The sequence below is a fragment of the Micrasema longulum genome, unplaced genomic scaffold (assembly GCF_059751315.1).
Source record: "Micrasema longulum isolate JH-2025_06_02 unplaced genomic scaffold, ASM5975131v1 h1tg001895l, whole genome shotgun sequence".
Taxonomy (NCBI): domain Eukaryota; kingdom Metazoa; phylum Arthropoda; class Insecta; order Trichoptera; family Brachycentridae; genus Micrasema; species Micrasema longulum.
In genome coordinates, this window is record NW_028279069.1 from 38,544 (window position 1) to 51,952 (window position 13,409).

Genomic DNA, 13,409 nt, shown 5'->3' on the forward strand with positions numbered 1-13,409 from the left:
CGTGTGGGCGTGAAAAATTAATAAAATAAGTCTTGTACCCTATCTCGACTAGTGTGACATCACAGCTACACAAGAGTCAACAAATTTATTTTTTAAATAAATTTTGGCTTAGTTTGATAGACTATTGACAAATTTTGAATAAATTATATCTTCTATCTTAAATTTGAAGATGGGTTTTATCATCAAATACCTAATTAATATTTTTTTACTAAATTCTGTTTTGAAAATGTTTGAGCGACGCGACAGTCATATTATTATAATGTAATGTATCGGTGTCATCAGATAATAGGCATTATATCTTATTCTCGTTTTTAATTACCACTTGATTCGGCTGTCCGTGGACTGGTCAAGTGTTACGAGAACTATTCATACAAGTATATATTATTAAGTAATCTATTACAGGAAGTTATGTCGAAATAGCCCATCATAACATTTTGGACGAGAGGCAAATTACAGTAACTACAAACTGACAAAACCTTATATTTACATTTCCATCTTGAGGCCTTACTCATAAACTCGGCGTAAAGTTACGCCTAAGTATAGTGGTATAATTCGGATGGGAATATCATCATTATTCTACCATTAAAATAAGAATGGTATTCCTATCCGAATATTACCACTATACTTAAGTGTAACTTTATGCCAAGTTTATGAGTAAGGCTCTTTTAGAGTATTTGTTAAATGTTGTCCTGCCGTATCTTTATCGGTATTTCTCATTATCTGCTTCCATCAATTAGCATTATAAATCCTTTAAGCTGTTCTATCGCTGTCTTCACCGTGTTGTCATGTCGTCTCTCACCAAGTTGTCCGAACCAACGCAGAACTCCTTTCTTGATTTGGTCGACAATGCTTGTCACAGCCTAAAAGGCCGTTTACACGCGGAAAATATAATATTGTTCCGCCCCAGGACCCGACCATTGTCCACGTGTAAATAGCAATTTGTAAGACAGGACATTATCACGGAGATAGACGGGCGGGCAACTTCCGCGGAACAATGATTACCCCCACCACCGCGCGTGGCTGCATTGTCCTATTTACATTAATGTACATTTTTACACTTTTAACATTGAAATTTATTTATTTATTTATTTTTACAGAAACTAAAATCCGACCAAGCCACATTCAGTGGCTTGTTGATGGAGATTTATATTAAACCGAACTCATATAATATTACCTAAATTTATAAAACAATGAATTTACATACTTATTTATTTATTTATTTATTAACGGACATTGTTCATGTATACAATTTATAAGGTTTAAATATTACAATAAAAGAATAGTTTAAAACATACATAATTAGCAACCAGAAAGATCATTTATAGGGATAAAAATAAAACGTTTTTTTTTTTAAAACAAGAAAGAAAATATGTGCAAATAAGCTAGTTTAAAAACTACTCATACATAAACTTTTGATCGAGTTTCCAACTTTCTTATTTTGCTCTTGTTACATTGTGTGTTAAATTGAGGTTCTTTTGGCAATAAATTAAAAATGCTAGGTACTAAATAATTGACAGTTCTATTGCCATATTACATAATTTTGGTATTACTAAACCATCATTAAAGCGTGTATTATGGTTATGTTGGAGGGCAATTTTGAAATTATTATTATTAATTTGTTCTAAAATGATGCAAGGCCACAATAATCCTCGAACAGGCAGAGTATTAAGTGTTTTGTACTTCATCACGTCTTTGTCTGGAAATCTCGGCTGGTACAATTCTCTCAACTATGAAGTACTGTAAACCCTGGATCATTTTAATATTAGTTTTAGTTGAATGTCCTTACGACTTTATGCCATATCCTATAATTCTTCTATGAGTTTTCTTCTTCTTCAGCCTTATTCTCTCTACTGCTGGATATAGGCCTCTTCAAAACGTCTCCATTCCTTCATATTAGCCGCTTTCATCATCCATGTTTTACCGGCTATCGAGGCAATGTCATGGACCAATCTTTTCTGTGGCCTTTCAACGCTTATTTTGTTTGACCATGGTCTCCACTTTATTCTTCTGGGTGTCCACCTGCCATCATTTTGCCTCGCTAAGTGCCCTGCCCACTGCCATTTCAGTTTCACAGCACGATCCATGATATCCACGACTCGGGTTTGGCACCTCATTTCTTCATTTCTTATTCTGTCTCTTAAACACAAACCGAGCATCTGTCTTTCCATGGATCGTTACATTTTAATTTCTGGGTGTTTTTTTGTGTTACAGACATGGTTTCTAGTCCGTAAATCGTCACCGTCTTTTTAAGCATACAGTGACTCGTTTATTTTCAAAGATGTATTTTAGTTTGCCGAAAGCAGCAGTTTCTGAGTACTTAACACTAAAATGTATCATTTGTAACCATTAGCTTTACTGCACTCTTCCTCTCGTAAGGCGGTGTTTCGGTGATAGTAATTGGTGGTTACTACATTAGTTGGTAAAGGTAACACAAGCGGAGAGATGTTCCGTGACCTTGCGCGGGTTATTGTGAAAGTTGCCCTTTAATAACTCCGAAGGTCACTGTTCTAATAACCTGTTTTAATAAAATCTATGTACAAATCGCTGTGTCAGACTTCGATAACTTACAGAAACAAAAATTAGTCGTGAACTCTAAAACTCAGTACAGAATAAGACAATAAGGAAGGTCCGTAATGCAGGAAATGGGATTTTAAAAATGTTTCCTTATACGCGGTAAAAATTAGAGCATACAATATTGTACTGCGCAATTTCTAAAATGCTTGAAAAAATAGTAAAAATCAACTTGTATTTAATATTTGATACTTATACGCCAGGCGCGTGCGGTGAATATTATCAGTAGGGATGCTGTCAAAAAAGAATCACGTCCTTACTCTTAAGTAGGTACGATAGTAGATATATACTTATTTTTACTTTTATGTTTATTTATTTAATTTTACCATACGCCCAAGGGGCATTTACAAAAAATATACAGGTAAGTACAAACATAGTGCGTAAAAGTTTAAAAGATAAACAACGCTTTTTTGTATACACGTAGAAACAATAAGAAGCATACTGCCATGCAAAATAAAAAGTAAAACTTTACATAGTAAAAAAGAGAAAAAAAATAAACGGATAAAACAAATTTAATTGAATTTAAAAGCAAATTGTAAATAACTTGTAAAGAATTCAAACAAAAAAATAAATACATTTTTATTTACTTATAAGTATAAAAAAATGGTATCAACAAATTATTGTTAGAAACAAATAATGAAAATTAGTTAACAGTATATATGTGAAAATAATATAATATACGGTACACAAAAATATTTTATAAATTAATATACCAAATTCCGAATATTGAATGTATTTGTAAATCGTTGGACAGAGTAGATTCAATTAAATATTTGGGAATTTATATAGATAGGAATTTAAGATGGACTAATCAAATTAAAAAGGCGGCCTCCGTGGTGTAGTGGTCAAGACGCTTGACTCACGCACGGAAGGTTCCGGGTTCGATTCCCGGTGAGAACACAAAAATTAAAATGTGATTTTTCTCAAGCCTGGGTGCTCTGTGATGTAATTCACCACTGTAATTAGGCCTCCTGGCCTGTTGTGGTGCAAAAAAAAATGTAAAAAAAAAAAAAAAATCATATTAAAAATAAGTTGAAAAAGCAAATTTACTTTTTTTAAAACTATAAGAAATATAATTAGCTTAAAAGAACTTGTAAAACTATAACGCAATAACTCAATCAGTTTTGGAATATGGGATAATTGGATGGGGATGTGCAAATGACACACTGATCAAGCAAATAATAATTGCACAAAAAGCCTTAATAAAAATTATCTTAAGAGTCCCAATTAGAACTAGCTCCCTCGGTATATTTAAAAATCTTAATGTCAAATCTATAAAACAACTTTATGTAAAAACTTTGTTATTATACGCACGTAAACATTATTCTCTACCTTCCGTTACAAATACAAGAGTTACTAGAAACTCCACCTTGATGCTGCAAAAAAAATAAAAATAAATACAACCTTCGGTCAAAGAGGATTGACCTACTACTCGGTTAAAGTGTACAATCTACTTCCATTATCCATAAGGACAATTAGTAAGTTCTCAAAATATAAAATTGCTATTAAGAAATGGATAGTGGATGTGGGTTGCGCACGGATCGATGAATGGATCAAGCCAAATATGTAAAATGTATGCACTGTTTATGATTTTTTTAAATTAGTCTATATAAATTGATTATGATTTTTATAAATATTTTTGTTTTTTATTGTTTATTATGTTAATTATAATTAGGTTAATTAGTTAAATAACGTTTTTTTTATTATTATTATTTTGTTAATTTTGTTAAATAGCTAATCTTAGGCATGTTTCACATTTTGTAAAATGTTTCCCTAGGCACGGGACACACCCCAGTGAGGGAACATTATTCTGTATAAAAAAAATACAAACAATGTAAAAGTATAAATAAATATCATAAAATGTATACTTTTAATTAGTTAAGTATTTGTAAATTAACGCTGCTATGAAATTATCATTAGAATAAATCCTGAGCATGTGATCACAAAATAATTCGTTTTTACGTTAATTTTAAGTCAAATAAAAATCAAAGTTGCATAGAATCCCTTTTGCAAAGCACGCTTGAGGTATTTTATTAAGAAAATGGTGCTACATAAGTTTTCCATTTTGATAATAATCAATAGTTGATCGTCTATAAATTAATGGAAAACGGGAGCAGGCGCGGCTAGTGGCGAAGCTGTAAACGTTAGAACGATACCTTAAACTCGAAATGTTCTTTGATTTTGTTATTAGAGTCGTTTTTTCTTTGCATTACACAAGTTGGATGCTCTTATCTCTACGAGTCTCGACAAACAATACGACAACGTTATGAACCTTAATGCGCGTGCGCGGAAATTAGAAAATTTGTAATTGGACTGGACTCTAAATGAAAGGTATCTTTTTAAAATATTTATTTAACTTTATGTACATAATGTTATTTGTACATTGGCGGGCTTATTGCCAAATGGCAATTTCTTCCAACTATCCAATAAAATGATAGTTTTATTTTTATAATTCAAGTTACAGAACATATGCAATAGAAAATAAAGATTAAAAAGCTAAAGATATATAAAAATAGAAATAAGCGTATTTGTTTATAAATTACCTAAATCAAAACTATTTCTCAGTGGGAAAAAGGAAAAAAGAGGAAAAAGGAAAAAAGAGGAAAGAGGAAAGGAGGAGAGATTAAGGAAGAGAAAGGAGATGTTTCTTCAGACGTGATTTAAACAGAGATAATATAGTAACATCTTTGATGGTGGATGGGAGATGATTCCACTGTAGTAAAGGTAGTATCCAGATTTCAGCGTATCTAAATAATACTATCAAGGCCAAAGTACCTTTATATTTAGTACTTTGAAATAAGAAACACTGTCGTATGTCGGTATGTTTACTAAAAATATTCCTTGGATTTGTAAATCGCGTGCACTTAAACATTTTCTGCTGTAATTTTGGATTTTTTTGTAATTTTCAATTAAAAAAAACATTGTCTTCAAATATTCAAGGGATGCGCCGCATCCACAGTATGTAAGGGCGGAACGCGCCTGTTATACGCATACATAATTTTATTACAACACAATTTTTTTTCATGACTCGACTTATTAGAAAATTACGTGATAATTAATTTCTATATTAAAGATCTTTGGATTGTTTTAGACTCAAAACTACTTTTTGAATCGCATATCAATAAAATTACCTCCAAAGCATTGAGCATGTTAGGTTTCATAATTCGAATGAGTAAACGCTTTGATAATCCAAAGGCCCTTATTTCATTATATTATACATTTGTCAGAAGCCATTTGGAATACGCCTCTCAGATATGGAATCCCCAGTATGCCATATATATAAGTAGAAAAGAAAATATTCAAAACAAATTTATAAAGTACCTTAAATACAAAATCGGTATTTCTTATGTATCTACTCTCACTGCCTCCACCTTCCATGGAATCATTTCTCTACAATACCGCAGAGTGTGTGCGGACCAACTACTGCTTCACAAAATTATGACAGGAATGGTTGACTGTACAGAGCTGCTTGGTTTAATAACAATACATGTGCCAGCCAGGATTTGTAGACGGTACCACCTGTTTCATGTACCAATAAGTAAAACATCGTATGTTAAAAATGCTTTTTTTCGTAGGACTTTTTCAATGTACAATACAAAAATATAGATTACACAAACATCACTCTGTCAGATTTAAAATTTACACTAAAAATGTATTATGTAACTTAGTAGACATTATAATAATAAATATGTACATCTCCCCTCCCCTCCTTATCCTCTCTTCAAGCATTTTTGTCCTTATATCGCCCAATTTACAGTAACTTAATGTTTTTAAAATAAATATTTAAAAAATCTTTGATCATTGAGTACATGAAAATAACATTTTTATGTGTATAAATTGTATGTATTTATTTGATTTGTAATATATTTTCTTTACTAACTTTGTATACTATGTGGAAATCTGTTATTAGTTCTGAGTTTATACACTATATCTGTTTGTTTACTAAAAATATGTATGTAGAACTGTTGATTTCCCAAATAAAATAAAAATAAAATACTAAAATTAATAGATTTATTAGTATTATGACACATATGTAAATATACAAAACACACAGTAAAAATTGATACAGGTCGGGAAATACAACACAGATAAGATATTTAATAATCCATGATAATGAATCTAAAATGTATTTATTTCTTTAATAATTTTAGTTAAGTATTTTTATTTTCAATTGAATAATGAATTTAATGTACATGCATATACATAGAGGGCGTTCTTTAAACTCTGTCACATCCGAAACCACGATGATCAGTATGGGCAAGAAGACATATTAGCATATTTGAAAAAATATTTAGAATGAACAAATTTTTTTAGAAGAAAATATTTAAAAAAACAAATGGTTGCTTATTTTTCTAAATTTTATTCGATCTAAAAATTTATTTTAATGTGCCAATATGTCTTCTTGCTCATACTGATCATCGTGGTTTTGGATGTGACAGAGTTTAAAGAACACCCTGTATAAGGGTAATTGATACTATAAATTTATTTCCGGATCAATCTTATACGGTGGTCTCTTCCCCTCGACAGAATCTCAAAAATTATTTTAACATCACAAGTTCTTCTAAATCAACCAGTAGATTTCCAGAAAGTCAACTCACCAATCAGGATAACTCACCGAATAGAACTAGTGACGTTATGAGCAGGGTAATCAAACTATTACAAAACAATATTTTGAGTTTGTCCAAATTTTTGTAGACAAGGACTTTTTTTTTTTTTTTTTAAATGGGAGTTGCTTTATTATTTACCTTGCTTATAATATACAAGGTTTATATTTCAAAAAGTGGATTTTTTTGCAATCAAATATCTTAAAAATTATCTAAACTATTGGGATCAGGAGGGATATATTAATGTGGGCTAATCAGGAACTTCTCAGCATTTGCTCACGTGGAGAGGAAACCACGTGTTTACATGTTTGTTGTGTTACTATAGTTTTAAGTAATTGTTTTTGTATATTTTGATACTTTTATTTATGTAAATTGTTTGTGCAAATACATATTTATGAATAAAAAAACAGAAGCATTGAGGAGATCCTGAGGGGCGGACACGACGTGTCGGCCTCTGTCCATACATCCTCCTTCCCCCTCCTTAATCTGCTTAGAGTTTGTATTCCTTGGGAATATTTATAATAACTTTACTCTATGCGCAGCTGACAGAGAATCTATCAGAACGCTATAACAGATGCGGGTGGATGGTGGGCTTAAGGATCTCCCCTCAATGTTAACTTTTGTGAAGTAAAAGAGCTGAAACGTTTATCGTGTGGGTGAGATTCATCCATCCAAATAAGTTGGCCACTTAAACCAGCCAATGACAGGTCACAAAGCCCATAAGCAAGCATAAGTATATCCTTCCTGATCTCAACAGTTTAGATTAATTTTAAAAAAATTGACTGCATAAAAATAAACGATTTGAAATATAAACCTTGCATATAATAAGCAAAGTAAATAATAAAGCAACTCCCCTAAAAAAAAAGTTCATAAGCCCTTAAAATGCCTATACTTCCATATTCTCTTCTCAAAAATGTTTTCCCTCTCAGTTACAACCAATTTAGATTTAAATAACTCCCTAGGGAGGAAATCTAGCCTGTCTACAATCATTTGGACATGCTCAAAACATTGTTGATTAAACTTACTGGTATAAGAAGTATAAAAATTAGAAAATAGTTTTCAGGCGTTACCTAGTAGGTGAACTGGTTCAGCCGGATGAATCTCACCCACATGATAAAGGTTTCAGAACTTTTGCTTCACAAAAGTCAACGGATGGATGAGTTTAGGAAATGTGGATGTTTAAACATGGACAGAATGGTGAATATTACACAGCGTGTATAATGCGGCCACTTAAGCCAGCCACTGACAGGCCATAAGCCCTGTGAATGCTTAGATTTCTATATTTCCTTCTCAAAAACGTTTTCCCTCTCTGTTACAACTAATTTAGATACTGTTTATGCTATAAAAATTCAATCTATACCGGTACGGTTCTATTCACGGCTATATTTTTGGTATAAATCAATGACTGTCATGTATTTTCAAACTTGTTTTTGCATAGGTACACGATTGTGTATTTTTTAATTGACATCAAGCCTCTACGAAATGTTGGCAAGAAAAAAAATCTGACTTTGGCCTTTTAGACCCAAGACACAGAATTACCACCTTTTTTTTCGTTGAAATAATGTAAAACACGTAAAAAAAATCCAGCTCTTAGAAAAGGATTTTCCGAAATTCTCAAAAAATATGCGTAAGTACCGTTCTTTTCACGATTCATCTCAAGGATTCGGTACACCTGTCTAATAACATCTTCACTCAATAGCCAGTTTTGGGATGGGACCACCCCTCCCCTCTCCTCCTACGATGTGTACCTATAAATACAAGTGCCACATCGCGAGAGTCTCAGTTATTGTGCCGAAGCAGCCTGTGATAGTTCTGTGCATCATTCGTCCAATTATATCGAATTAAGGTAAGCGCCTTTAAATGCAAAACACATAAAATGAATATTTAAAAAGTGATGATTTGGAAAAGATTTATCGTGAGTTGTTTTTACTGTTGTGATACGCGAATTAAATGTGTTGATTGCCTCGTAAAATAAATATTTTAATTAACATACTAACACTTGATAAAATAATAAAAATATTTTATAAAAGTAATTAGAGACATTTCAGTAAATTTAATAAATAGTAGGTACTTTTATAAAATGTTCAAATACATGTTTTAATTGAGATCTCTTTTTAAAAATACTACTGGTTTAAACATTAAATTAAACTGATCAATGCTATCAAGATGCGAAAAAAAACTAAAGAGGTTGCTCATTTTTTTCTTAATCAATATTAATGATATTTTGATTTGCTTTATATATGATGAGCCACATTTCATGTGTCTGATTTTATTCAAACCGTTTTTTTTGGGTAAAGCACATTGCATCGTCAAAGTTATTTCGGAAAACTTTATTTATCCAATCATCTAGATCAATTTCTTTTTTATTATGTATATGCTAACTTTCAATTTTTTACCATGGATAAGCATTTTTTTTTATTCGTTTTTAATTATGTTCGTAAAAGTGATAGTAAAATTTTACCACCTTTAAAATAATAATTTAAATCATTATTTCGTAAGTTTGACTAGATATTTTTATTTATTGACCAACAAGCGCTCTTCATTTAGTCGGCATCCTTAAGATTGGTAAATTATTTTAAAGCTTTTTAACTTTAATATATTTTTAAGAAGCTTTAAGATGTTAATACATCAAATAAGTGTGTTGGATTTAGGGAAATGCAGATAAAAAAATATAGTTTGCAAAACAGTTCATTTTTATGTTTTAATGTTGGCACTTTTTCTAAAATTAGAATTATGTATTATTTAAAAATTAATCAAAATATCTTTAACACTCTTAAATACTACTGCTTGATAAGAAACACATGAGTAAAGAAATTTTAACCATTAACTCAAATTAATAAATTGTATTAAAATTTCTAAATTTTATCGCGGACTCATGGATTAGAAGTCCAAGCTTTTGAACTCCCCCTCTACCCGAACGTGATTCCTATTTTCTAATATTGAGTTATTTACGGCTCTTTTAAATAGCCCCCATAAATTATCAAAAAGCAAAAGATTAAAAAAAAAACAAATTTATATATTCGCATAATTATTCAATTTGTCAAGAAATATTTATAACAAACGGTCCTCTTAAGAACAAATTATTCTGGTAAAAAGGATGCTTTAACGCAATGTTTTATCCTTTTTTCATTATTTTTTTTTAAAAAAATCAAGTATATTTTATACCAGGTAATTTAATCGATTCTCGAATAAAACCAGATGACCAGTATAAATTATTTTTACCCGTCTCTTTATTACTCGTTAAATGTCTAATTTCGAAAATTTCTAATCATTTATTAATGTCCGATCTTCAATTCGCCAAGCTAAACTTTTTCTTTTAAACATCTTAATTTATTTCCCATCAAATACTGTCAGTTTATTTTTAAAATTTACATCATATACAGGTAAAATATTCATAAAAAACTAGAAGGAGATACGGAGACATACCGGCATTTGAATAATATGATTTTTATACCATTTTCATGTAGTCAGAATACGCTTTGAAATATCTATAAATTCAAGTTTGCGGATTATCACCTATAAAAAATGAAATCTCATTCTATTGGGTAGATTAAAAAAGAGTGTAAACAGAGATGAAGAACTTTTTATGGAAGAGATTATAAAAGTCTAGACATTTTCAGGGCTTATGACCCGTGTAACATGCACCATTCTGTCTATGTTTAAACATCTATATTTCTTTAATAATTCTTGCATGTGTTGTTAAATCGGTAGATTTGTTATCAGCTGGAACAAATTCACCTTAATTAATTTAACTGTTACTTGTGACTATCTGTTATTTATAAAACAATTTTACATTTTTTTATTTACTTTTATGGGGGGGGGGGTAGCTACAATTTTACCACACTGCTCTAAAAACTGTTTTTACTGTTTTTTTTACGAAACAGTTTAAAAATCGTGGTGAGCGGCTATGATGTTATGCCATAAAAATACCAACTGTTAGAGACATTAAAAATCGGTAGAATTAACATAGAATTCAGTAGATTTATCAATTTTTAATTTTATTTATTCATAAATATGTACAATTCAAAATAGAATATCTAAACTTAATACACACAGAAATAATGAAAATGCAAAATTAAGGGTATATAAAGTTTACATATTATCCGGAGAATAATATGATATGTTAAAAAAGTAAGAGAATCTTGTGACGAAAAACTCCCTCAGAGACGTGAAAAATGTCAATGTCCAAAGTCATATCGTTAATCATAGAGATAGCCCTTCCAATAGGCATAACCATTGGCAGGTTGGTCCTGTATATTGAAATGTGAAACAGTCTATGCTGACGCCTTCTATGATAATTATCCGGAACACAAAAGCTAATGCTTCGCATAATTTCAGGGTTGTCAATAATACCGCGCAACAATCGAAAGAAAAACGTAATTAAATACATATTCCTTCTGTTTTTTAAACTGCTGTAATCAAGCATACGCTGGAGGAACCCATGGATAATATCCGCACTCCTCGTGTAGAAACACCCAAAAAAAGATCAGTAGATTACTCCAAAAATCGATAGATCTACCGAGAAATCGGTAGAGTTGGCAAAGCTGGTTGCCATTCAATGTCATTTTCAGCTTGTCGAAAAAGACTGCTTAAAAAATATCAAGAAGGCTATTGATAGAGTGAGGTTAAATGGGTGAATCCGCAGCTTTTTGTTACACAGGGGGGAAAATGATAACTTAAATCAAATAATTACATGACAAGTTATTAGACCTAAATAATATACACCCTTCTCATAAAAATGAATTCTGTCTGTTTTAATCCTAGATGACTAAACATGAGTCTGACAGACAACATACATCCAACATTGAAAATGTACCGACACAGAAAATTTTATTCAAACACTCTTTCTCAAAAAAAACAACCGAATCGGTTTAGTTTTGGGGTGCGGAAAACAGGACAGTGAAAAATCGAATTTGTCGATTTTAGTTAAGCATATCAGTCCGACGTGCAGTTGCCTTTTTTGCCCAGCATCGGGAAGGCGTTTGCGAGAAAGTGAGAGTTAAACAATGTTCAAATACCTGTTCATAATAATAAGGAAGTTCGGTGTTTTTTTTATTTGTAAAAAGACTATTAAACCAAGAAAAAAAATATCCATAGTTTGTTTTAATTTTAAAAAATGTTTTCTTTTACAAATTTTACTGGGTTTTTTTTTAAAGTTCACCATATGTAATGTTCGTCTAAAGTTTCGCGGTCTGGCCTTGAAACACCGTGTATACTAATCAGAAGACATTTACGTCAAAACAATACATAAACCATAGAAAAAAATGTTGTGCTTTCAAATTATTCTTAATTTGTTTTTTTGTGGTGATTCTTGAGTAGGTAGGTACTCGCATTAAAATTTCGAAATAAAACAATTGAATTTAAACAATGGAATACGGTAACGTCATCATGACATCACTGAAGCAATATGCAAAGTGAGGCTATATTTAGCGGGAGATATTGAGTGCGTTCACTGCTGCAGTTACTCTACTTTCTTTCCGCACTTCCTCGCGTCATGATGCATATCTTGAATAGGAAATCTTCCGATGGAACACAATTGTAGTAAGGGGGTTAAATGTTATAGAAAGAGGCGTGAGCGTCATGAAAAATTGACGAATTGTCACTGACCTAAAATAAATCAACACGTTATTCCTATACTAGCTATGCATATAAGATAAAGCAAGTATTGCGTTGCCTTCTTCTTCTTCAGCCTTTTTCTCTCCACTGCTGTATGGCGGCCTCTTCTAAACGTCTCCATTCCTTCCTATCAACCGCTTTCATCATCAACGTTTTACCGGAAATAGAGGCAATGTCGTCGACCCACATTTTCTGTGGCCTTCATTTGTTCCATCACTTCTTTTGTTTGCCCATGGTCTCCACTTTATTATTCTGGGTGTCCACCTGCCATTATTTTGACTCACCAAGTGTCCTGCCCACTGCCATTTCAATTTCGCTGCACAATCTATGATATCCACAACTCCGGTTTGGTGCCTTATTTCTTCATTTATTACTCTGTCTTTTAGACATACACCGAGCATCTGTCTTTCTATGGAGCGTTGCGTGCATTTTAATTTCTGGCTACTTTTTTGTGTTACTGACATGGTTTTTAGTCCATAAGACACGCCCTCTTTCAGTTAAATATTTTAAAAAGTAATTGCACGAAAACATACCCATAGTTACCAAGTACAGGTAAACGTCGTTTTGCGTCGGTTAGGTTAGGTTAGGTTAGGTTAGGTTTTTAGTTACGATTTATAA

General features: G+C 31.6%; 1 protein-coding gene across 1 annotated transcript in view; it reads left to right on the forward strand.

The window, feature by feature from the left end:
* The first annotated feature begins 8,951 nt into the window (after positions 1-8,951).
* Positions 8,952-13,409, forward strand: part of LOC148273612 (uncharacterized) — a 44,370-nt gene continuing 39,912 nt past the window's right edge. Inside the window, exon 1 of the mRNA XM_088238431.1 lies at positions 8,952-9,021. The gene's annotated coding sequence lies outside the window, so the exon portion shown is untranslated. The remainder of the gene's footprint in view (positions 9,022-13,409) is intronic.